This window comes from Microtus pennsylvanicus, chromosome 12 (genome assembly GCF_037038515.1).
Source record: "Microtus pennsylvanicus isolate mMicPen1 chromosome 12, mMicPen1.hap1, whole genome shotgun sequence".
Lineage (NCBI taxonomy): Eukaryota > Metazoa > Chordata > Mammalia > Rodentia > Cricetidae > Microtus > Microtus pennsylvanicus.
Window position 1 is genome coordinate 49,549,854 of NC_134590.1, and position 27,678 is coordinate 49,577,531.

At 35.9% G+C, this 27,678-nt stretch overlaps 1 protein-coding gene across 5 annotated transcripts in view; it reads left to right on the top strand.

The window, feature by feature from the left end:
• Kcnip4 (potassium voltage-gated channel interacting protein 4) overlaps positions 1-27,678 on the top strand; it is a 1,037,063-nt gene that overhangs the window by 752,489 nt on the left and 256,896 nt on the right. The gene's annotated exons all lie outside the window — the stretch shown is intronic.

Below are 27,678 nucleotides of genomic sequence, written 5' to 3' on the forward strand. Positions count from 1 at the left end.
CATCATTTTAATGATGTTATGGACTAAATGTTAGCCCCTACCAAGTTCATATGATCAAGTCCAAGCCTGAGAATGGTGTCATTGAGAAATGCTAAGGTCATAAGAGTAACAGCTGCAGACCAGAGATGCACATGTTTATGTAAGACCACAAGAGTATGCTTCTGCTTTCTTCTATGGGGAAAACGTGAAAGGAGAAGGCTGTGCCCATGACCTGGAAAAGGACTCTCAAAACAATCCAACCAATGTGGTAGATGCTGCACATAGCTGATTATAGAACTCTGATCATGGATAAGCAGCCATCCACAACCATGAGAACACCATAAACATCCAGTCTACGCAATTTACCACAACATTTCAAACGGCGTAGGACACCAGTGCATGAGGGTGCAATGAAGTTAGTTGTGTATGCAGAATGAATGTCATGAAATGAATGCACGTCACAAAGGGATTTACTACTTATAAATATTGGAAGACTTGAACTCAGTCCTGTATCTTTCTATTCATTGGCTATGAAACATTTATACTACTTTATTCTTATTTAATAGAAAATGACATTGGTATTCAATATTTATTCATATTTTTACCACATAACCAAACATATTACAGTTTTCAAAATTTAGCCATTCAATACTATGTTTATAGTTCTTGGCACATTAACCTTCAAGTTAACTAGCATTTTATATCTAGACCTAGCATGAGACTTATTATATAACTCCCTCACTATAGTCTGAATCCATGAAGAAATCCATGAGTGGCAAGAGTGAATACACACAAATGATGAGTGATCAAAATTCAAGGACAGCGAACTTGCCATTGCCCTAATTCCAAATAAGTCATGGCCTAGAAACACAAAGTTGGAAATTGATTGAGCAAAGAATCTCCAAGGATATTAAAAAATTATTTGCCTCTGTATGAAATTATCACTAACAAGATTACATGTAACAAAATCAATTTGATTTTCACTCATCAACTAAGAGACGTAGTTGTCCCTTATTATATTAGAAACATTCTGTTCTAGTTGTCTATCCAGTTTACACATTCAGAGAGTAGTATAGTATTTTCTGTCATTTTTAGACTTTTTCCCCACTAAGATGTTTGTAGAAAATAGGTGTCATCCGTTTGGTCACCCACACAATTAGTACACATTTTTTTGAAGATTAGATTACTTCAGAAAATAAATTGAAGGAAGAATTCTGAGACGCATAAAAAGGAACAGATGTATTCTTGAAGTTATCAAACCATTTTATTGGAAAAAATATAACTATAAAACAAGCTATGATTTAAAATTACTTAAGATTAGCTGATTTAAAAACTCAGTAGAGAAAATTATATGAAGTAGTGCCTTGAAAGTGTATTTTCCTTATACAAAGTCACTCTCTTGACTGTAGGGACCATATGTTGCTCCTATTTATCAGCAGGTCTGCTCCTAGTCTTCTTGGGAACGTGAATTCAATTTTCTGGCTTTTCTTCAGCAAAACATATTGTCTAACTTAATTATTATTCAGCACTCCACTGTATGCCTCTCTCTGGAATAGGGTAGTAATAATGTTATTGTGCTTGGCATTAATTTGAGCATAACAGAAAGAGTTTATTGTCATCCAGCAAATGCACAGGTTCTCTTCCAGTAAAGATATGAGCTGAGTGCTAAGAAAGACTAGAAACTGTGTTGCGTTTGAAAACAATAGTGGGGGGAGTGTTGGAGAACCATGGATTAACAATGAAGGTCACAGACTTTCTCTATGCTCCTAGGATGTCTATGCACTAAAAGTGAGATGGGAAAGTGGCAGAGGAGTGAATGAAAGCAGGGACGTAGAGAAGACTACAACTAAAGGAAGCTGTACTGGCTGAGAAATGCCCCCTATAGGCTCAGGCATTATAGCACTTAGTCTCTAGCTGGTGACACTGTTTTGGAATGTTGTAGATCCTTTAGGAAGTGACTCTTCGCTGGGGGATATGAGTCACTAAGGGTGGGCCTTGCAGCTCTGTATGACCCCACAGCCTACTCACTCAACTTCATGGATACAGCGTCACCACCCAGTTTCTTGCTCCTATCCCCATACTTTCCCTGCCTGGTGTTAGTTTTAGTCAACGATATTCCATCGTTTATTGGAATTACTTCTACATTAGTTTGGTTTACAGTTATGACACATATTTATAATCTATTATGTCTTAGGTTCAATAAATATGCTAAAATGAGTTGAACTTTAATGAGATAATATCTTTATATCCTTAAATGTTTTGTTTGAAGTTTCTCAAGTTAAAATGACATATGGCACCATACTAATAAATATCTGGTAGACTAGAATTTATTCATCCAGTATTTTTTTTATTTAGTCGATCACTTCTCTGGGCATTGTGAGCCTATTCCATGTCTAAACTGAGGGGAAACACTGGCTATATAGTAAGTAGTGAAAGTGGAAGCATGCAATCACTGAGTCTCCAGTATGTCTGGAAGATTGCCTTTCAACGTGCACTAATTGTTGTTGAGTTATATAATAAAGAACACATTGCCTTAAGGTGAAGAAAAGCTCAGTAAATAAGTCAGGGAATGATTATTACATCTTAATCATAATTACCATAGATTCATCTTGCAATAAATTATTTCTTATATTTTCAAAGCATTTTTTACATTAAATGTGTTGTAAATTTATTATTTTTTTCAGTCATCTATTCTCCACAGATGGCACCCTGGTTACCATCTGGGACATGCTCTGTTATAAATCAAAAGGGTGCTCTCTTAAACAGGTAAATACAATACACATTGAAAAGAAGATGGGGCAAAATTTTGTAAAAGTAGACAGCAAATAACATCTTCCTAAGAATCACACTTATTGTTACATGATGTTGGTTTAGTCACCTGAATAACACAAAAATAATACTTCCTTGATATTCTAGAAATGTTAGATATAACAAAGGTTGGCGAATAGAAAGACAGGAATCATGATACTCCATGTGGCTGTAGAGGTATCAACTATTATATATAGTATTGTTGTTCAACTGAACCTACAAGACAGGAAATGTTTCAGCACTACCATATCTAGGATCTTGTACACAAAAATGGAAGAGAAGAAGAATCAAATTCTTTCTCATAGTTAATTTCCTTAGCCTGTATACAAGTTCAACCTCCAATCATAAAGGAGTGAAATAACTTGAACTATTCGTGGACTGATAATTGTTTTGTCTTCCAGAGTAATAATGGAGGCATTTTGTTGATATCTCAAAAATACTTGTCTGTGAGAGCATTTGATTCCTCACTAACAAATTTCGGAGTAGACCTGCTTCTCTCTTATATGTATTTATTAGCTTTGAATCTCCGTGACCAAAATGTACAACATGAACAGCTTGAGTGAAGATGGATTTGTTTGATGTATGGTTTTCGAAGGTTTAGTCCATAAAGTGTGACCCTGTGCAGTTAGAAAAAATGTCTTGGCAGCAGGCACATATGACAGAGCTGTTCTTTACCATCTTTGTGATCAAGAAGCAAACAAAAGGAAGACAGGAAGAGGCCAGGAACAAACAAATCTCAAATATTTCCAGTGATGAGCTTTCTCTAAGTATGCCCCACCTCCTAAATTTTCCAAGACCTTCTAAAACCATGGTATTGATTTGTGACCTAGGCTGACAAAGTCTGCAGGGCACATTTCCTGTTCAAACCGTAATTCCACCTGTCTGTCAACCTTCTGTATGTTTGCTTCCTGAGATCATGTTCTTAATGAACTTCTTTCTGCTTCCTGGTCTCAGTTGCTATATTAGGAGAATCCAACCCTGCTAATCAAATCAGTATGAACAGAAGGATCATCTAAATATTTGTCCCCAACAAGGTATCTCCATTGAATCTCAGCTGTGTATAACCAATTGCCCCTTCATTTTAGAAGTCGTAATGCATCTGTATACCTCAAGAGTAAGATCTGTAACAAAGGAAGTTGCAAAGACAGGTGGATGGCTTAATTTATGCCGTTATAACAAATTCTATAGCCTGATAAGATTAAACAATAAATCCTTTTTATAATTCTGAAGAACCCAAGCCAGAGTGACATTATGGTCAAGATCTTTGAAGGAACTTCTACCTAGTTTATGGATTTATTTATTTTTGTTAGATACACTCCTCTTCTTAAGGGTATTAATCTCATTCATTAATGCTCAGCACCAGTGTTTTGTAGAGTTTCTTCCTGTTAAAAATGTCTTAGAAAAGCTATTTTCGTAGAGGAAAAGTTAATTTCACTTATGTGATGTTGAAGGCTTGAAGTCCATATAACATGGCGGATATTTATCTTAGGTCTCTCTTGAGAACATCATACAATAATTAATGTACAAGTGTTTCTGTTTTATTTTGTAAATTCAATCATGGACATGATATTCTAAGAATTTCACCTGAGCCTAAACATTTTTGAATAACCTTACTTGCTAACCTCATTTTATTTATTTATTCATCCATTTGTTTGTTTGTCTATTGATGCCCTTAAGTATTGATTAGTATGAAACCTAGGCCATCATCTTTACATGAAAAGGCCTCTTCTACTGAGCCATTCACTGAACTTTACCGTTTAAAACATTACTTTTGACTTTGGGGATTAAAGTCCCATATTAGTTCTTCTTCTTCGTTTGTGATTTGTCTGCCTCCAAAAGGAACCATCTCCAAAACGACCAAATATATTTAAACTTTATAAGTTTTGACATTATATTATTTTAGCCTGTGATAATGCAGCTCATGTTGTGAGAATTTTAATTAGTATACAATGGCTAAGTATCTATTGAAGATGTTATAAATGTATATAATAAAGTCCAATATATTTTGATAAGTTTTATAGTCATGATATAAATATATATTCTGCATTTAATCATATGTCATGACAGGAAACCAACAGAAATAAATTTGTGTGTGTGTGTGTGTGTGTGTGTGTTATGCACTCAATAGTGAAGTCTAATATTGGCATTAGAGATTGAGAAGGTATGTGTTAAAATGAAGTATGAGGAGCACTCCTCTAGGAAGAGGTGTCTGAAAAGACATTTTTGTCATTAAAAGAAATTGCAATTGGTTGGTTTTGTTTTGTTCTGTTTTGTTTGAGATTAGGTTTCCATATAGCCTAGGCTAGCCTCTTTCTCACTGTGTAGCTGTGGGTAAACTTGAAGTCTTCCATTTTCTGCCTTCACATCCCACTGGCTAGAATGATAGGACTACATCAAGTATCTAAACTGGGACTCTGCCTGCAGCTACAAATCGGAGGTGAAAGAAGAGAGTGTAGGGATTCATGTGATATTAAACTAGCTCACTGGCTTATGATTCTGCTGACTATCGAGTAACAATCATTGGCATAAACTCTAGAGTGGACAAGATGATGCCTCTGAACAGGTTAGTGGCCTGAATGTGAAAACTCCACCCTCAGAGGGATCTAATCTATTTCCCAGCTAAGTATGGTATTTTCTAGCTATGAAAAATGCACCCACAATCTGAGTAATTCCTGTGGATTTATACATGGCTTCTACATTACTGTTGCCCTTCTATTTGAGAAAATTCTAAAAAAGAAAATTATTTTGATGTATTAAAATTTCACTGAGTTTGTTTCATGACTAACCCCGTGAACCATCTGCATCTCCCACTGCACATAGATCAAATTTTCTGCAGCTCTCAGAAAGGCTGGTTAGTTAGAATACACTGGTGAACTTGAAATACCATCAGAACAGGTGTTAGAACAGAACTGAGAGCACAGATATGAATTTCAGCACTTCTCTTAGGGATACATGTCATTTCAGTTTTCCTTAAAATGACCAAGTCCTGCTGTACACATTGTAAAGTCAGATTGGCTCATTCAATAAATACCTTATTGATATGAACTCTATTCCAACAAGCAGAAGATTATTGGGAGGGGGTGGCAGGAAGATGGAAAATGATAGACAGTGTGACTCTCAGGAGCTTTGTAGTTCATGAAGAAATAAAATTTCCTCACAGTTCCCATAGTTTAATCTGTATTTCCTCTAATTTTACAGAGCTAGAGGTGAACTGGAACATGAATATATTGTAATTTCCCTTGCCACCAATTTCAGCATTTTAAAGAAAGGAATGCATTAGTTTCATGTGGTCATTGTATCAAATTACTACAGATATGCTTTCTTAAAGCAATAGAAACAGATTCAGAGACCTTCTTTCTGAAAAAGGTGATTATTGTTACATCTGCCAGGAAATAAGCCCTGGGATATATGCTTTGAATCATAATTCAAGATACTTCCAGAAGAAAATCTAGTCACAATGTTTTTTCTTTGTTTGAGGTGTGTGAGTGTGTGTGTGTGTGTGTGTGTGTAACAGACAATATATAGGCAATTCAAGACTATAATTCTTCAATAGAGATTCAATAATGATTGGCTTAAGAACAGTGTCAATCTATAGTTTGCCTCTATCGTTGTCTGAGTAAGAAACAGAAAAAATAATGAGAAGATAAATGTAAAATAAAAGCCACGCAAAAGTGGAATAGTAACTGCAGACTTTGGAACCAACAAATTCACCACCCATATCCACTTTAATTTGGTTTGTTTTACAAACACACACACACACACACACACACACACTTCCTAATGCTGAAGGAGCTATTCATAGTCATTTCCCTCAGATTTCATCAGTGAACATGCATGGTTATAATAAATACATTCTCCTTTCAGAGATCAGTTTCAGGGCAACCCCCATCTCTAATTGCATTACAGGCTTACTCGCTGATCATCATTTCTGATAATATCTTTATGTAATCGCCTGTTTTCCCCTGTGAGTCTTTACTACTTCTGTCTCTTGCCCCAGACATAGTAAATCCTTGAACAGCCCAGAAAAGAGGAAGCGAGTCTACTCTGAGGCAAATGTCTGTTATATTGCTGTACTAGAGCAAGTTGTTGGGTTAGCATATTCGAGTTCATCATAACTCATAATCAATACAACACTCTCTTAATGAGGGCTCATTTGGCATCATATATCTTTTTAAAATGCGGAACAAAGGTTGCATCAGAGTCTTTCTGGAAAGTCTCTAGGGTATTTTTGCTTCTAGCTGTTTGCTTTGCTTGAGTGCTCTAATGACACCCTCCAGTGGAAATGGGAGTGTTTGCCTAATGCATTTTCAAATGGAAGTGGTAGAGTCTTAGGGGAGCCTCCTGTGTCGGGATCAACCATTAACTCTTGTTTTCTTTTAAACACTTAAAAAATCAGCATGGCAAAAAGTCATTAAAGTTATTCCTGACACAGCAAAGGAGAAATTAAAAAGAAATCTCACATGCCAAAGCTGAACAAATCTCAGAAAGTGAAAGTCTTCATCAGTGTGATGGTCAGTTCAGATCTGTTACAAAGAATAGACTGATGGGCCTGGAATTCAGCATCAGTCTGCCTCTTCAACAGGTAATGATTCTTCAAAGGTGGAATTAGCATCACCAGAAATGAAGACTTATCTTTTCGGTAGGCACTGAAACTTGAAGATGGCAAACTCAACTTGTAATCAGTGCTACTTTGAAAGGCTATGTTTAATATCTTATTGTACAAGACTCATATGTTTCTTTTTCTGCGTAAAGTTTCTTAATTGTTATATCAAAATTCAGAGAGCTGCTTATCAGTTTTGTGGTTTCTTCAGCTTATACAAACTTTCACAATAATGATTAAAAGCAGGTTACTATTTTATTAAAACAAATAATAAGAGATGGCATTTTTTGGAAGAATTAGCTTTCCCTCTTTGACAATGAACAACTTTCCTTCCATAATTCTTAAAAATTGAAGTATTTTTAGGTTATTTTCAGTATATACTAAATTAATGGAATTTTGCCTTAATTGAGTTTCACTCATTGTGGCATTACCTAATGATCTCACAGTAATGATAAATATTTTGTGATTAACTATAGCATATACAAAAGAAGAGCCAAGCCACTAATGAGTACATTAATATTAAAATGTAAAACAATGAGTTTTGTGTAAATGTCATGTTTATCTTTTATCTTCATTCTATTTATGAAGCAATCATCCACAGTTCTTGCCAAAGAGAACAGAATTTTAAAACCAATACTTTGTAATAATATACCACACTACAACTGGGCTATTCAGAATATCAGGAATGCTGGCTGGAACATTGTCCTTGCACAATACTGAGATTGATTCCATACAGTGAATCATGCTTTTAATCAGAGAGATAACCTTCAGAGCTCACCATAAAAAGTATCTTCTCGTAATCAAAACAGTAGACTGTATCTGACAAGTGATTTTAGTTTGCATTGAATTCTAGAGAGAAAGTGGAAAGAATCCAGATCCCACAAAATTCTTATAGAGACTCTTTCCTGCAAATGAAATGAATGTCTTTTGGATTTTTATTGGGTCTAGTTGCTTCACTAAATTTGTTTCATGAGATTAGTGCAAGTTAAATACAACATGGGCTCATTCAAAATATGTATATTTAGTACGCTATAAAACACTGACCTGCACTCTATGAGAAGGACCTAGTAAAGATAAAAATAAATAGCCAAACACATCCTGGAGATTGCATTTTAAGATTTACTATAAATGAAGTTATTATATAAAAACTAAAGTGCCAAATGCAATAAAAAAGTATAAAAATGATATTCTCAGTAGATCTAGGTAATAAAGACCTTAATGTTGAGAAAGACAGGAAATAATATTTAAGTATATTTGTGAAATAAAATGTAGGAATTGACATGACCACAGTCGCAATAGAATGCACTTCAGTAATGTTTAATGTTAGCCCACTTTTGTGAGAGCTTTCAAATATATCTAAGCATTTAATTCATTCAACACTCTTTCAAGGATCCACCAGTGAGGGCCTCACTAAGCCTCATTCTGGGAATCTTCTCCTATAGATGCACTTGTGGTCCCATGAGTTCTAAAGTGTGTTCTCTTGTTCTAATATCAGCTGCAAGTTACTAATATACTTTATCACAAATGAAATAATAATCTGTGCTTCCTTAAAACATGAAATTTATAATGATGGTAATTGTAAAATATAGCAAAGTATATTATAATAAAAACAATTATTTTTATAAAGGGCAATTTATACATAATATACATAATCATATATGCTTTTCTGAACTATGCTGAGCACATTTGTTATGTGATGAAGGAAGGTCATTGGCTAATAAAGGAACTGCCTTGGCCCATGTTATTGGTTAGGGCATAGGTAGGTGGAGTAAACAGAACAGAATGCCGGGAGGAAGAGGAAGTGAGCTCAGACCCGACAGCTCTCCTCTCGGGAGCAGACACCTCAAGAGAGACGCCATACTCCCGGCTCCTGGGCAGACACACGCGATGAAGCTCTGAACTAGAATCTTCCCGGTAAGACCGGTGCTCACAGATTGTTAGAGATGGGTTGATTGGGATATCAGAATTAGCCAGTAAGGGCTAGAGCTAAGGGCCAAGCAGTGATTAAAAGAATACAGTGTCTGTGTAATTATTTCGGGGCAAAAGCTAGCCGGGCAGGCGGCTGGGGTGTTGGGGACGCAGCCCCGCCACCCATATTACTACAGTTATGTGTTTTAATTCATCCTCCCAGGAACTCTGAGAAATAGATTGCTTTGTTCATTCATTCATCAGAACATTGGGGCCCTCAGAGGTCTAAGGATTTGATGATTCAGAGGACTATTGAAGAACCAATCTGGAGTTTTATAAGGACACAGATAGTGAAACATGAATAATGTTTGAGGAGCTTATTGAAACAGGAGCAGATAGCTGAACAAAACCTATGTAGCTCAGCCATTCTATGAACTTGTTTAAAAGAACTTTGTTAAAATAAACTGTCTATATATGATGGCCAAAGTCTGCACCTACAAGGCAGAAGGCTGAAGTAAGCACAATTGCAGGCCCAACTTTCCCGATTGTATAACTCTTAAACAATTTCTTAAAGTAGGCTTATGAAATAATCATGCACTTCCTTATCAGAACCCTTTCTTTGTCCTGTGTGGATCCATATATACATACATAAAATAATGATATCATCTCCATAATGGACCCTTTAGGATCCCAGACACACATGAACAAAACCTAGCAACTTCAGAATAAATACTGACGTCAGTTTAAATTTCTGGGGGTAATGAAAATGCAATGGCCAGGGTAACTAGAACTTAACTGAGTAGTTGAAACAGACTCCAATCCTTTTTAACTAATCTATTTATTAGATAATAATGGCAAACTACAAGTTCTAAGTGTATGCACCCTATTAAGTATAGAATTTTAACTTGCCTCTACTCTTCACTCTGCTGATAAGATTTCTTCACAGCTTTCAGAGGCAAGGTGCATTGTATGATGTATTTGGAGTAAATAATCTGAGACTCTTTGGTGCTTGGGGTCTCTGTCTCTCTTCAACTTCCATCTTTAAAAATATGATGAACCCTCAAGAGTTCTTTAGTGAGTTAATATTTTTATCTCAATATAATTAAATTATAATCCCATCTTTTCTAAAAAGACATAGAAAAATCTAAGAACTGGTTCTTTTCTGAGGAGTCACAATCTAGTCTGGAAAGAAGATAGCCATGACAAAACTAGAAAACAGTACGAGGCAATATGTAATTAAATGCCTAATTTAGTGACACAGGCAACAGGGCGATGTGATTTCAGAGAAGAACAGAGTAGGCTGGGATTGTCAGAGCATGCCCATGGGGGAGGCGAGGGTATTAGTAGGATCCTGCATGCTAGGTAGGAGGCAATGAAATGGAATTATGAAAACAACAGGCAGAGGGTATATTTAGGAAACTGGCTTGGCTAGAACAGATGTTTAGTGCTGGGATGAAATTAAAAGCACATATTGACCCTTTCTATTCTCCTTTCTTCAGGACACTCGATATAGAATCTAATTATAAAACAGGCACACTCAAAGAAATATAATAACTACTTTTTTTATTTTGTATGTGTACATATTATTTTTCTTCCTTTCCTTCAAAATTCTGCCCTGTGCTCTAAAGACTTCCTTCTTAAGTGAGGCAGTTTGCTTCTTTGCACTACTGACTCATAAGTACAGCAGGCTTGGTTTAAGCCTGTGTGCCTTTTGTAATACCCTGGTTCTGTAATTTCTTTAATTTATCAAATATATTTTATTTACCTTGCTTATATTTGTGATTACTTATATTTCCCAATTTAGTCATTTTTTTCTTGTTCTATTGTTTCTCATTTGATGACAAAACAGGGAATTTTCCGAACTATTTATGTAACGGTGGTGCTAATGATTCCAACTATGTTTTACATTAAATAAATGAGTCCAAAGAGATGGTTCAGTACGTAAGATTCTTGCCACACAATCTTGAGGGCTTGGCTTGATCTTCAGCAACCATGTAAAAGCAAGGCATGGCATGTGTTTATAATCCTAGCATTGGGAAAACAGAAAGAGAAGGTTTCTAGAAATCACTAGTGACCCAATCTAATCAAATGAGTGGCCTCCCTGTCTCAAACAGTAAGGTAGAGAATTACTGAGGAAAACCTCTTTCCAACATTGATGTAAACATTACTGCGGAAAATCTCTTTCCAACCTACACACACACATGCACAGAAACACATGTGCAAACAAGAGGACATATACTCCTTCCCTTCATGCCTGAATACTCAGAATTCCATACTAGGAAACGCTTTTATACTCAGAAGTGTAACTTGCTTTGGTGATTATTCATAGAGGAAGACAACTGACACTGGGGGGTTATGAATGACAGGAGAGCAGTGAGAGGTGAAATTACAGAGTTCATGGAAGGCAGAATGGGCAGTTCATTTTCCTCATAAAAGGAAGCCTCTGGAATGTTTGTAATAGGGTGATTGATGTGTTGGTACATTACTTGATATATTGACCTGAAAGAATCTTTATAAGTGATAACTTGGCAATAATTATGTGGAAAGCATAATGGCGGTGAAGATGTGTCGATATTGTCCAGGCAAGAGATGGCTGTGAAATAGACACGAGTTTTGCCAAGGAGAAAGGAAAACAGTTGGGCACAGAAGACAGGAAATAGTGATCAGCCCTGCTTAGTGCTCCATCAGTCACACCACAAAGAGCACCATGGTCGATTTTGGCTTCATAACAAGATGAAACAGACATGGAGCATGTAATATAGCCAACAAAGTATGTGTGCGTATGTGTGTGTGGGGGGGATTGTGTAATAATACTTTGTATTTTAAGTATTTTTAAAAATTAAGGTTTAATATAAAATTAATAAATTTAAACAAAGTTATTGTTTTGAGAAACACACTGAAAACCAATAGAAACAAGGCCTCATGAAATGAAGCTGAATGGTCCTGACCAGAAAGTACTGGAAACTATGCAATCAATCATGCTCAGTACAGATCCTGTAGGGAGTGATTCATAGTCAAGTTTTATAAAAATTGATGAAACTGAAAATACTTAAGCTCATGAGAATTGACGTAAGACTAGATATTTGTATCCTGGTGATTAAAACACTCCAATAAATAAGTAAATCAGGCTTGTTTTGTTTACTGCCCAAATAACAATAAAACTGAACAAAGGAAGCTACAGGTAGATATCTGGTTCTCTCGACCAAAAAACTTTGGATCCCTTTCAACTGGCCATAGTAAGAAAGAGTCTTGATAATATTCCAGTAGTATGGTTTGCCCTATAAACTGTCCACAGGCATAAATGATGGAACAGGGAATAAGGTTCTCATGTACTTTAGAGTCTATAAAAGATAAAATGAGATTCTAATTAACACCTGTATTTCCTTATAATTATTTTTCCTGCATATTTTTAAAAAGAATTTCACAATCAAGCCTCTTGGCAAGCAGGGGCTATCTAACTCTTAAAAAAACACTCATTTTAACATGCGTTATTATTCTTACAGGATTACACTTGAAAAATTCAGCGTGTATGCATACTTCATAAAACTGAAACTTTTGAAATGTAATTTCACTTGATGCTATCTTTTACTATATTTTAAAAATAAAATTAATTTATATAGAGTTTTTAAGATGGATATGAGCCTAATAATTGCCTCCAGATTATTTTCTCATGATGTTAACAGTATTAAACCATTGCTTACATCCTGCTTTTAACTCTGACAGTATTGTGAAGTCAGCAAGTTGGAAAGCTATGATAGGCAAAATCTTTATGTTTATAGGTCTGGGAGGGAATTATTCTTCAGTAGTGCATTAGGTAATCAATTAATATGAAATTAAGCAATTATGTTGCTTAGCATTTGAGACACCAGAACCTTCAATTAAGGCAACTTAAGCAGTTGATAAGAGTGTTGTCAGGTATATTCACTCTTTAGCATATTAGTAGTGTTATTATGTGGAGAGAGAGAGAGAGAGAGAGACCTTGACACTAAATGGGAAGTCTCCATCAAATCCCTCTCCTCAGGGTACAGGGAACCCTGAAAAACAGGTGGAAAAAGAATAGGAGGCAGAGAGGATGGAAAATACCAAGAAATCAAGGCCTCTAAATCAGCATGAGAAAAGCTCATTATTAAATTACAGGGACTGAAGAAGCAAGCACAGAGTATACACAGGTCTGCACCAGGTTCTCTGTGTAAATATTTTAAGGCTTCCAGTTTAGTGTTTCTAAGATTTTCCTGAGTATGTAGAATGCATCTCTAATTCTTCTGCCTTCTCTTGGGCTCTTTTCCTTCTGTTGTTTGCCTTGTCCAGCTGTGACCTGATGGGGTTTGTTTTATAATATTATAATTTGTTGTATTTTATTATCTTTTGTAATCCAGTTTTTTTCTAATGAAGGACAGAAACAGATCTAAATGGGATGAGGGGAGAAACTGGTAAAAGTAGAGAGAGAAGAAACTGTGCTCAGGATATAATGTGAGAAAAGAATCTATTTTGAATAATTCAACTAAAAAAAGAAGTCAAAAATAAAAAGGAAAAACATAGTAGTATGTTTGCTAATACCTGGATTCACAAATTATAGATTTCTGATAACTGATGAAACCTGTGTCAAGTGTTCATTTTCAAGTCCTCTTGAAAAAAAAATTCATACTATGGAAGTTTAGAGACCTTAAGTTATATCAAAACATTGTTTCCCACAATTCATTCTTCTTAGAGTGTATCATAGAACACTACTAGAGGGTCACATAAGAAATAAGAAAAATGCTAACATTAAAGGAACATATAAAAATCATGATATTGTGCTTGAGAATTAAAACGGTGGCTGATCAAACAAGCTGCAAAGAGGTGCCGGAACACAGAGACCACTTGTGAAAAAGTGGACATTTCCTTTAAATGTGGGTAGATGTGCAGCTGAGCGCTTAGCTCATAGACAGGAATGCATATAAGACTAAAAGACTGAGGTTCTACTGACCATGCGTGCCCACCCTCAGTTAATTGATTTGCAACACACCCCTCTACACCAAAGGCTCAGAAAATATCTCAGAGGGAAGCTAAAAGCCTGCAGTAGCCAGAAAACCAGGATCTGCTTCAAGATGGGTTGAAGTAGTATGGGGAAGATGAGTCTGGAAGGAAATGCTGTGTGAGACAGGAAACAGAAAATGGCAGAAATATATCATGCAGAATCCTCAAAAAGTTAATAAAATTCTATTACTTAAAAACAATTGAAAAAATATTTTGATAGTCCAAAGTAAGACTATCCTATAATTTGGCAGGTACCTTCACTGACAAATTACTCTCGTCTTTAGTCAAAGTCTGACACTTATCAAAATACTTTCTCCCATACTGTCATCTTCTTTAGACATCATAGAACAGTTGGTTTTAGATCAAAAGAACTGAGAATTCTTAATCTCTCTGTCCTCACTTCCAAGACCAGTGAGAAGGAACTGGGCAATGTTAATGTAGTCAGTAACATTAGCAAACAATTACTGAGCACCTGCCTGTTGATATCAGTTCCTTTCCTTATAAGTCCCTCTCTAGATTGTTTTGTTCAAGTACCAACTAGAGTAAATCCTACAGTAATCGTATTTTATAGCTAAGATATTAATAGCATAAGATGGACTCGCACCCAAATGATAGAGTCAATGACAGATCCCCAGGAGTAAAACACAGCCTGCCAAATTCCTATGCATATACAATTAATTGCTACTACATATTTTAATAGTCTTTTATTTTTCTGGTGGGTGAAAAGAATCAAAATGCCAAAGCACTATTTTTTATTGAGTAATAATCATAAAACATTTCTTTCGAGAGCTTCAACAGAAAGTTTGGAAGTCACTCTTCAGTACAATATATTTAATAGACATTCCATTTTCCAAACCAGAAGCATAAATCATTAACTAAAGACCACATTTCTTGTCAGTGTTTCTAATTTCAGCCTTGAAATGTTTGTACTGAAAGAGAAAAGCAGCAGTGTGCTAATAAATCCTCCTGATGAGAGGCTGTCAGTAAGAAATTGTCAGATTAGCAAGGAAAAAAAAAATCACTGTTTAAGTGGAAGGTCTTGAAAGGGAAATAAAAAATTAAACAGTGTAATGATTGATTGTTTCCAAGTTTTCATTCAGCAGTTTTCTGACATGGAGGTGTTTGTATGAATCTTTGGAAGATTGGTGAGACATAAGCAACTTTTATTCATTAAAATGAATCAGGCGGAGTGAGGTCACTGTCTGATATCTTCCTATAAGGAAATTCTGTTGAAATCTGAATTTTCATCACCTGTTCAGTGGCATTTATCACTGCCTTCATGACATAATTTAAGAATGAGTGTAGAAATATTTGATAAGTGTGGATTGAAAGGACAGTCCCACAGGTAAACACCTTATAAAGGGAAATCAAGGAAGGAACTAATGAACTATGGGCATTACATACTCTCTTAACTCCCAAAGGTCAAAAGTTGTCTAATGACTCTGCAGTTAAAAGTTAATCTTAGTTGGGAATATATTTTTGTCTTGCTGTAGCAGAGTGATATAGCTATAGGTAGGTCATGTAAACAGCATGTCCTGTCATGTTGTTTAAAAGTTTTGTTTGAAGGTTATGAAAGATAAGCTATCCTGCAACTTTTCCCTATTTTCCAGAAGCACCAAGCATTTGTTATGTTTGATCTCCAGGTCTTTGCAACTTCCTTATCTGCTTACCTGCCTTGTCTACATTGCTTCTTCATATGACAACAACGGTTATGATGGTTACTTGTAGGAATAAACCTGACTAGCTCACAGAATGATGATAGTATGTCAATCCTTGTACTGGATATATTTCTGAACATATTTCTAAGGAATATTAACATTGCAATTAGATGTCTGCTAATTTGGGTAGGGTTTATCTAATTACCTCAATGCCCCCTGGCGGTTTGAACTTCAATATAAACTCAGGAGAACATAGGTCAACCCTTATTTAATGGAAAATGTTTTGTTGAAACACATACCATAAGATGAACCAATATATAATGAAAAAAATGTGTCTTTTCTGATATTTTAAATTTCACTTAAATGGACTGTTGAGACTTACACGTCTTCTAAAGGACAAAGGGAAGGTCACTATATGAGTTAGAAATGAAAGTTTAATAACTGAATGCATGGGCTGTGATAAATTGTATAGTGTAAATATTTTCTTGACTGTGTGGCTTAACAAACAGCAATTTATTTTCTTATAATTATGGAATCAGGAAGTCTAAAATCGAGATGCCAACAGAATTCACTTCTTCACAGATTCTAATTAGTTTTTAAATATTCAAGTTCCTGCCATATCCTGGCAAGAGAGTTGCTTTGTTTGTGCTGTTTATGTCCCCATCATCTCATAAAGATGCCAATCATTTGGGTAAGGTCTTAACCTTTGGAACTTCTGCGTAGCTTGATTACATGTTTACAGTTCTATTTTTCAGCATTGACACATTTTGAAGTAATGAAGGTGATGAAAGAGAGGCCTTAGCGCATGAGTTTGAATGGATATACATAGGAAATAAAATAAAATTAATTCTCATTATATTTTAGGAGGAACAAAAATTTGTGATGGTTATTAGCCTACATATAAGTTTTCTACTATAATAGTTCAATGCTATCAATTCAATAGTGCACTAAAATCAATATACAGTCATCAGAAACTTTCCTTTAGTTTTCAAAATTTGTTCTTTTTTCAGATGAGTGATATCAAGCAACACCATCTCAGGAGGCAGAATAGCGACAGTGAGTCACAGTTGCCATTCAGTTATGTAATACAGAGGGAAATATTTTACTTTTACAGCAACAGATGGAATAGCCAAGCTTTGATATTTGCTCCAAGTCACATATGTTAATTTATTTTTACTTGCCATGTTTTAAATTTAGCATGAATTCATCAAGACACTACCCTATTATAGTAATGGAACATCTATATTCAGTAATCTATTCAGCTAGATGCCTGTGTCCTGTTGGTTCACCATTCTTTAATGAGTAATTCTCATCATTCTGGTTAAGGCTTGATCACCAACTTGCTCTTGCTTTCTGCAATTGAGGACTAAGTATCCTGGATATGTATCACAAAGCCATTACACACGAGAACAATCATGGGTGTATAGTAAAACTCAATATACTTGTGCCTCATTCTCCTTCTCCAAATGAGAGGGGCCATAGTTATTAAATATGTTGACTACAGGTATGTTTTTCTCCCTTAATAATTCTTGATAACAAAGCCTCATGACATGTACTGAGAGCACTGAACATACATCCCAAAGACTGTTTACTTAATATTAACATTTTATATAAAACACCAAACCCTTGAATACAAAGTGCTATTCTTTAAGAGAATGAAGACCGAGAGATTTCTACTAATTCATCTACTCACAGAGTAGTATCTTGCCACAACCACTGTCATTCTTTTAGAAATGTAATTTCCCCTCCTGGGAAAAATGCTGTAAGACATTCTATTCAATCATCTTAAAGACGTGCTTATCTTTTAATAGTCTTGTTATCTGGATGCAAATTTGCCATTACCATATGTCTCCCTACTTTTTGTAAGACATTCTGATGTTTAATCAAGTGTCAGCAATAAAGTGAAAGCAATTCTGATCACAGCCACAAACACAAATGGAGGCTTTTTACTTTTGGAGAATGCAAAGGAATGTCTGTGATTAGTGAACACTGTGTTGTCATTTGATGCTTCTAGAAGTTGCCCTCTTCCCATGATTCCACAATCAACTCTTAATCAGTCTGTCCCTCTGTGTTTGCATCTGGTGGGGAAAAGGTGGAGCCTCCACGCTTCTTAGTTGTCCTTTGCTCGTGGATACCCTTTTGGCAGAACCGTAAGATCCTTTACGTCCTTTGTATGCAGGAGGGGAAGGTAATATAGTTCTTAGTCAGGAAGCTCTGTCTAGCTTGACTCTGTACTGTAAAGTGGGCACAAATGTTTGTAAGACAGGTAACTCTGCAACAAATACTCCCTTTAACTGAACACTCTAATGGTCTTATATACCTTTATCAGGACTACATTTTAGCATTAAATTAGCTTTCCATTATTTACCCAAAATAGAACAATTATTTCTGCTCTTAACCTTGTAGAAAAGCAACAATGCTGAGTTGAGGCACAAGATACATAGCAGCAGGCTGCTTGTTAGTTCCCAGCTATTTCTTTATTCATTAACAGCAATCACAGTACACAGAGGGAACTCCCACATCAAAAATATCCACAGAAAAATCTTCCACAATTGATTATTCAGCCATAATGTATTATGAATCTTAAAGGTTTAAAATCTGGTATCAGATAGCAGATTATCTGATTTATAATCAGGTAATGGGCAGGTCAGAGTTGTAATCTGAGGTCACTGAGAACATATCCATGAATCCAGACAATGTTCTCTTTTTTTTTTGCTGCAAAGGTTTAGGCAAAGCCACAGCACCAAACAGAAGATTGAGACTCTGACACATCTATGATAACTAGAAAAGTATGAATGAGAGAATTGTAATGTTCTTCTAAGTGCTCAATCACTGTAATGATGCATCTTCTCTATGGGAAAATAATTGGTTAGAACCCATGAAATTTATTGAACATATGTAATAAAATGCCTTCATGTTATATTGCAAGGTATTAAGGACAAAATTGGTTTTGTAGGACAAGAGCCAGATTTTAGTCACTTCTCTATCCTACGCAGTCTAGCTTAGTATCTTGATTAATTTTTCTAAAAGTTGTGGTGAAAGACTGAAAGATATGCAATGATAAAAAAGAGACAACAGAGTGAGTAGATTTTGTTTTTTATGATCAGTCATACTTTCATAGACCTTTCCTTGTTATTTCTCTACTTATCTGGAACCTAAAATTAATTAATATAGTTGGTAATTTTCCTTCCTTCTAATCCTATGCAAGCACATATCTTTATACTCTCAAGTTCCAGGTCTGTCATGAGTCTTCAACACTGTTGCTTTTTTGACCAATCTCAGAACTCCCTCTGTATTCCTGCTTTAAACCCATGCACATGTTTCTTAGCTCTGTTCCATTTTAAACCTACCTGTGATATGTCTAGGGATGTAATGTATTATCCCAATGACCTTCAATGCTAAGTACTACTCAGAATTAATATCTTCTCCCATGTTTGGGTGACAATGTAATACTTTTTAAAAATGCTATTTGTTAAGATACAGATTCTCAACATGCACCAGTGATGACAACCTCCGTATCGGATGCCTTCATTTATTTTCACCGGTACCCTTTTTTTTTTTGTTTTTCAAGACAGGGTTTCTCTGTAGTTTTGGAGCCTATTCTGAAACTAGCTCTTGTAAACCATGCTGGTCTCAAACTCACAGAGATCTGCCTCCCTCTGCCTCCCAAGTGTTGGGATTAAAGGTGTGCGCCACCCCTGCCCGGCTTTTCACTGGATCCCTTATTTTCTTATCCAGGACTTTGTAAACAATAGATTGCAATACATTAGTCAGTCCTGAGACAGCTTCTGTGAAACAGCAGCCTAAGAGAGTTATTAAAACAGATAATTCTCCCTTCCAAGATAAGCACTGTGCTATGAGTTATTTTTGAGACATTTAAAAAGAAGTTAAATTAACTTTCAACCTTGCAGGAAAAGTCTCTTTCAAATGGAGATGCTATTATTTGACTCATTCTGAGTGTGATTACATGAAACAATGACTAATATCTTTTTATGAAAAATGGATTTAAGTCCATATTCACCCTTTAAAAAATTTGAAGTCATCAAATAATGTTTAAAAGTATTATGCTAAGAAGAGTTTTTTTAAATGACTGTTATAGCAACATTTTATGCTAACAATGTATACCTTAATAAATGATGAAGTGTTTAAAAGCATTGCAAGTGTTTCCTAGAATAAATGTCCAAAATAAGGTTATTATACTACTTCATGATGGAACTACCTGCTTCCTTCAAGTCACTGAGACAATTCTGCAATGATGTCAGCAATGTAGACATATAATTAATAATTGTCACTGACACTTAGCTGGCTTCCTATAGATGTTCAGGGAAGCTATAACATACACTTTGTAAAATGCAGGAAACTCTCATTTATACTTTACTAGCAACTGCACATGAAAATTCATGTCCAAATAATAAGTATTTCCAAAACTATACTATGTACCCATCAGGTCATTATGCAGCTTCACCATATAACAAGAGCAGACAGACTAAATTAAGAGATAAATACTTATTCCTTACAGTTTTGGATGCTCATAGATCTTAAGTTGTGAAAAAGTATGGGCAAGTTTTGTTGAGGATTTCTTCTGTCATACAGAAAGATACAATTTGCAAGTCAGAGAGAAGGAAAAAATAGAAGAAAGTGGGGGGAAAAGTAAAGTTTTTTTTTTTTAATGAGAACACTAATCCTAAAAGGACTCTACCCCATAACATGACTTAAATCCAATAGTCTTCTAAAGTTCTCACATCTACCTTTTTGGAGGTGAGAACTTTGGCATATGGATGCAAAAGAATCATAAATATTCATTGTCTGTTAAAGTTTTAGTTAAAACCAACAAAGAAAAAAAAACAAAATAAAAGCCTTTACGGGTTCTATTTCTTCGTGATCCACACTAACAGACTTGTTCACCCATATATATTATATGTGTATGATGCGGTGCACAATGATAAAAAGAATTTTGTTCCATAGTCCAACATAATGGTGCTTGGTAAGAGATAACTGACTGCAGGGTGCCTAAGGAAGAATGGATGAAGTGGACACAGACATATAAATGTTGTACAAAATTGAAGACTTACAGAGACCCTGATCCAATAAATTTAGATTGTCCTGTGTGTGGGAAAGACAACCCATGGTTCTAGAAGGAAAGGGCTTCCTTATAGAGATAGACAGCTTGGATTTGTAAAGAACTAAAGTAATACAGAAAGGGAATTATTAAGTGATGGATTTTGTAATAATAATGCATAAAACTATAAATTATTGTCTTTGAATGCCAAATGATTCACATTTATCACAAGCATGGTGAAGGAAAATCGTTGGTGAGATTTAGGCCATAGACAAAAATTTGATAATTTTTAGTCATCTGCTCCATAGCAATAAATCCTTGCTTTATTTCATCTTTGACTTTGTGTTCTGTGCTCATCTTAAGACTCACTTCAGTTTTAAAACAATTTTGGCTTAACAGGAAAATATAGGAATTTCTCATGCATTTTTCTACATATACATAACCTTCTGCAGTATTAATTCTCCATATTAATCAGTTTAATCTGTTAACACTCCACTAATATACTATCACCCCCATTGTCCATAGGGAATGTGAAGGTTCACTCAAGGCATTGCATGATCTGTGACTTCTGGTAAATGTTTAATGAATTGTATCTATGTTTATGCCATGTGCAGTATGTTCCCTGCTCTACAAAGCCCTTCTGCTCTCCTTTCCTGTCCCTCTCTATATCATATATTTGAAACCACTGATCTTCGTACTGTATACTTAGCTTTGCCTCTCCCGGAAAATCACAGAGTTGAAATTGTACATTGCATGGCCCTTTCATAAACTCTTTTTCTTAGAATTATGTGGAACTGCTTAAGACATGTAGCTTTATGGTTTATTAGCTCAATGTTTATTGTTTATAGTGTTTGGATGTCAAAGAGTTCATCCATTAATTTACTGGAGGCCATTCTGTTTACTGACTTCCTTTAAGTCTTAGGTGTGACTATTTACCAGAATTTTCATGTTGAAGAAGTACACTTAAGAGAAATCCCACACTAGCTCAGAGTTGAGTATAATAGAGGGTTTTTTTTTATTTATGGGTAGACTCACAGTTTGCAATCCTCCAGTGGAATGGGGAGCAGCAACTATACCCTGCAGTTGGAAAAGAGGCCAGACACACGCTTTACATGGCATATATAGTATAAGAGGCCCAAGTGGGCAGTTAACTTAACGGCTACTGGTGGTAGAAATTTCTACAGCACCTCCCTCTTTTGTTTAAATAAGGAAGTTCTAAGTCTAATACAAAGTGCTGGGTGCCAATTTGATGGGAGGAGGCTGGTTGTTGTTTCCCGGCTGCTCAATCTCAAAATAATCACACAGAAACTGAATTAATTAAATCACTGCTTGGCCAATTAGTTCTAGCTTCTTATTGACTAACTCTTACATATTAATTTAACCCATTTTTATTAATCTGTGTATCACCACGAGGTCATGGCCTACTATCAAAGTTTTGTCTGGCTCCAGCGGGACTACATGGCTTCTCTCTTAACTCTGCCTTCTTTCTCCCAGCATTCCACTTAGATTTCCCCACCTAGCTCTGTTTCCCTATAGCTCACCTATAGGCCCAAAGCGGTTTCTTTATTCATTAATGGTAATACAGAGGAGAATCCCAAATCATGTGTGTAAGATACCTCAATGGGCTAGAAGGCTAGAAACTCTCACATACACTAGGACAGGTAATGTGTTTGAGCATTGGAAGATAGTCATTAAACATAGAAACTTTATACACAGTTTTGTATAATAAGAGATTCTAGTGAGATTCTTGGAAAACAATTTCATTGGTATTTTGCCTATTTTTACATATTCTAGATTAAAAGATTTACAATCTAAAGGATAAGCTGAAGGAATGAAATTCTTTAAAAAGGCCTTGGCAAAAATTTCAATTCCAAACCTGTGGATTACTATGAGATAATATATCTAAAATGTAGAGATCATGGATAGAAAAGATGTTATAGCAAGTTAGTATTTCAAGAGTGGAGACAAAGGTAGTAGAGGGGGGAAATTGTGATAAGGGATTTTCTAATATCAAATAATACTTACTCCGTTATTCAAAAGATGGGTTCAAAGTGCCATTTTGGTTTTAATATACCATGTGCCTAGCATTGATTGTCAAGAGGCATATATGCAGAGACCAAGTCCTTCTCCCCTGCATCAAGGCTGAGCAAGGCATCCCACCATAGGAAAAGGACTCAAAAAAGCCAGCTCATGTACCTGGGATAAATCCTGGTCCCACTGCCAGAGGCCTCACAAACACACCAAGACATCCAGTTGTGACACACGTGCAGAGGGCCTAGCTTGGTCCCATGTAGGCTTCCCAACTATCAATCAAGAGTCAGTGAACTCTCTCTAGCTTTAGTCATCTCTATCTGTGGTTTTCCTCATCATTATCTTGACCCCTCTTGCTCATAAAATCCCTCCTTTCTCTTTTAAACTAGACTCCAGAAGCTTGGGCAGTGATTATAATTAAAGTTGTTTTGAGGATCAAGAAGATTTGAAAGACCAGCTGATTTGTTCATGTTGCTAGTCTTGGAATGACCAAACAGTATTATTTATAATTAAAAATAAATAAGTAATATTTAGATAAAATCTATCAATGTCCTTTAAAATTCAAAGCTAGGAGTTCCATTTTCTTCTATAATCTGATTCCTCTTACCCATCATCTAGTGACAGGCATGTAGTACAATGTAATCAAGGAAAATAAAATTATTGCTTTAGTGTGTTTTAAACACTATCAATAATAAAAGCAAATGTGTGTCCAAATTCACACTGAAATATGTAACAAGTTCTACTGCAAAGACGATTTCTTAGTTTCTTTGTTCAATCTGACTTGTTGTTCAGCATGCTTGTCTATCAGCATTTAAATGCATTCCCTTTGAAACTGCGAAGTGACTGGCAAAGGCCTATCATAGAAGAGGACACAGACGTGACAGAGAGTGAAATAAAAATGGTACGTTTGTTTGGGTGTTGAAAAAGTGAGGCCCAAGTGCTGAGTCTCACAGAGGAACAAACCTGAATAAAAAAGGGGCTCAGCTCCTAGAGGAGCTTCCAGATTGACAGAGGAGTTAATGCATGGGAATAAACACAATTCAGAGGGGGAGAGCCTGCATTGCTGATGTGAGGGATGGCAGTCTAAAAGCGGCAGCATTCATTTTGGAGCAACCCTAGGGGCTATTTTCTCAAAGAGATGGCATTTGTGGGTGCATATATATTCTTGATTCATAACCAACTCTGTGTGTATATATCTTGAGAGAATACTAGCACTCCCATGTATTACCCCTATGTATCGTTATTTGGAATGATGTGGATAAGAATGTGATACTTATCCACTAACATCTAGTCACACTCCCACAGGTTTCTTATTCTGGACCCCTTGATTTCTACTTTAGTAGAGGATGTAAAACACAGAGAATGTGAGCAATGTTCCATAGCTGTTTACTGATCATTTCCATCTATTAAGGACAACTTTTAAAGCCTATCCCTAACTTCAACTGCTGTTAGCTAAAGTTACCCACTTTTTCCTTTCTCTCATCTTTCTCTCTATCCAACCTCCTTCTTACTTGCTGTCTTTTTTCTCTCACTCCATTCCTCTGCTCCAAACAGCTGTGCTTCCTTACAACATGGCTGCCTTAAGATTAGGCTGATGTACCATCTTAGAATGCAATGAGGTAGATATTGACGACTGATGATTTCTGAAACATATATCATTCCCATAGTCCCTTTGACCACAAGGTATCATTTTTACATTAGCATAGATTGCAAGTGACTTGCAGGCTACTCCCCAATGAAATAATTACAAGTATGTAGGATGACCTGAAAGGCATCATGGGTTTTCCTTTACTCAGCAACTGTTTATTGAGTGTCTACTGGGTTGCAATTACTTTACTATTTTATTTTGCTAATATGGCAAGGGAAACAACGTCTATCATGATATGAAGGAATTTTCTGGTCTTTGGAATGGGGAAAGTAGAAAAGAAGACATTTTCAAATATCTAGCCATTTACGCTTAGAGTTAGTTAGGGCCTTAGTTGATTAGTTATGACAGCTAGTAGTCATGTTCAGTGGTCTGCAAACTAAGGTGGTGAGTGTCAGGTTCAAGCCAAGCCAATTCAGGGCTCTTTCCAACTCTCCTTCTCTTCTATCTTTGAGTTTCATAGTGACACTGCATCTAGTGACAAGATAGAGGAAGGTCATCTGACCTACATCAAACAATGATTAAAGGAGGAAAATGTCATTGCTGTGATAGTCCACTGAGAGGGAAAGCTTGCTTATTTATTCAGAATGGGGTAACATTGCTTATTTTGACAAATACAGCTAATTAGAGTCATTCAAAAATCATCGCTTTGAGTAGAGTGTTACAAACTGAGTTCTGAGACAGGATACTGAGGAGAAGTGTCAGGAAATGCTGCTCTGCCATGTACTGGAACTTTCAATGCCGATGCCTTTGTCATCAGGCTTGCTAATTTCACTAGTAGCTTGCTTTGCATGATATACAAAGGTATTCTTTTAAATACACTAATAAAAATAAACAGACAATGGTTTGAAAGGCCGACTATGGAGGCTTCACGTAAAGAAAATGAATGTAAAAATTACTATAAGCACTTGAATAATAGAAATATCTCAGAATAATACCTGGCCATCATTTTCATAGCTAGAATGAGATTGACAAAATAGCAGACTGAAAACAAAAGGTCCAGTACTTTGAGACATTTACCAGGTATTATATTCCTAGGTACTTTCCTAGCATTGATTGTCAAGAGGCATATATACAGAGTCCAAGGAAACTTGGCTTCCTTGCATGCTCTTTGTGACAAGAAACTTAACGTCTACAAGAAGCAATTTAATCATGTGTCAAAAAGGAATAATGGCGCCCTTGACTGTATTATTGTGAGGTACATAAATTATATGTGTACATGATTTTTCAGAATGCCTGTCATAAAAAGGATACTCAAATAGAGTAAGAGTTCTACTTTATAATAACCAATACTGTAGATAGGATATCCATGAGACCCTTTATATCAGCAAGTGTTACCAAGGTTAGAAAAAATTCGTAACATCATAGTCACGTTTCTTTTGTTTCTGGGTTTGATCTATGAGTAAAAGGAGGGAGTATACCTCACTTTAGGATGAGCTGAAAGTGAAGGGAAAACATAAAGATGTTGTCTTTAATAAATTAATTAGTAATGCCCTCTGCTTCTATCTACTTTCCTCCCTTGCAAAGGTTTCTCCATTTTCAAACAGAATATTCCCTGACCTTCTTTAAAAGCCTGGATCTTGCCTCGTGGTTGTTTACCACTCTGAGTTTGAAGACACTCAAAACAGAAATGTCAAGGCATAAAAGAACTGGTATCTTCAGAGACAGGGCAAAAACTGACAAGAGAAAAAAAGATCAATATTTCATAATAAGCTTCAGCTACAGTAAGGCTCGAAAGTCTCCAGTGTTCCATCCTACCTCTCCTGTCAGGCACCCAAGACACTGCTGTTTCACTCATCCAGTTAGGCTTTGGATCCATGAAATCACCTGAGTCATCTTTTATCCCCAATCCCCCTACTTGATTAGAACATAGTGAGCATCAGTGATCTCCTCCTAAAAATTATGATAGCTCTGTGCCCTGCTGTTTCTATTTACAGTACACACCAAATAGATCTGTGTCAATGATAGCAATACTCATTGCCTTTTGCATTTCCGCGACTGCAGGTATTCCTGAAAAATAGACATAAGATATGCTATCCTCATGAAAGGCTTCATCAAGAATTTTGCCAACCACAGAAAATCAAAAGTTTCCACTCTCCTATTTAAACATCTATGATTAAAAAACTGGAAATAAAATCAGCTATCTTACAGCATGGCTTTTGAGTTTATCTAATTGCTCAGATAATCGATCACTCATTTCTGGGGTATGTCAGTTGGGCAATAGTTTATCCAGCACACGGAAAGCATATCATAAATTATAGATATCATTTCAATTTGACATGAAAATTATGTTCTAATGCCTTGTTCATGTTTTTTACTTTGAATGCCTCTGCCCATTTTCCCACATTTTTATTTCTCTATGAATTAAAATATGCATAAGAGAACTAGCAGTCCATGTCAAGTGTGCTAAGAATAGTTCTTAGATGTGCTTGCTCTTCATCTAAACTTAGATATCATCTATGCTCAGTAGGATCAAAAAGAACATTGCATAGGAAACTAAGAGAATTTGCAGCAATTTTTGCTATGATTCTCTGATTCTGTTGCCTGGGGCCTATCTTACTTGGAAATGAGAACTGTGCACCCATAGCATCAGCAGCATAGGGCATGTGGAATAAACAGGATATTGAACCATCCCCGCCTTATCCCAGAGACTTGCTGTATCATTCTGCATGTGAATAGGATATCAGGCAAATACTTGTGCCAGCAATATCTGCGCTATAGAATACACATCCATTAGCCAGGAACTTCCAAGGCAATTCAGTAGAGAGAAAAAATACTATGTGCTGAGGGACAATTCACACTAAAAGGCTTCACACAGACAGGAATGTGGAACTAGGACCACGTGTGTCTTGATGTAAAAGCCATGGTCGAAGCAATATGTGAATCTAGGCTTGATTGTGTGTCTGACATTTCCCATGTCATTAAATAAAAAAAAAAAATACCAGAAAGCTTGAGGAGCAGAATTTTCTCTCTG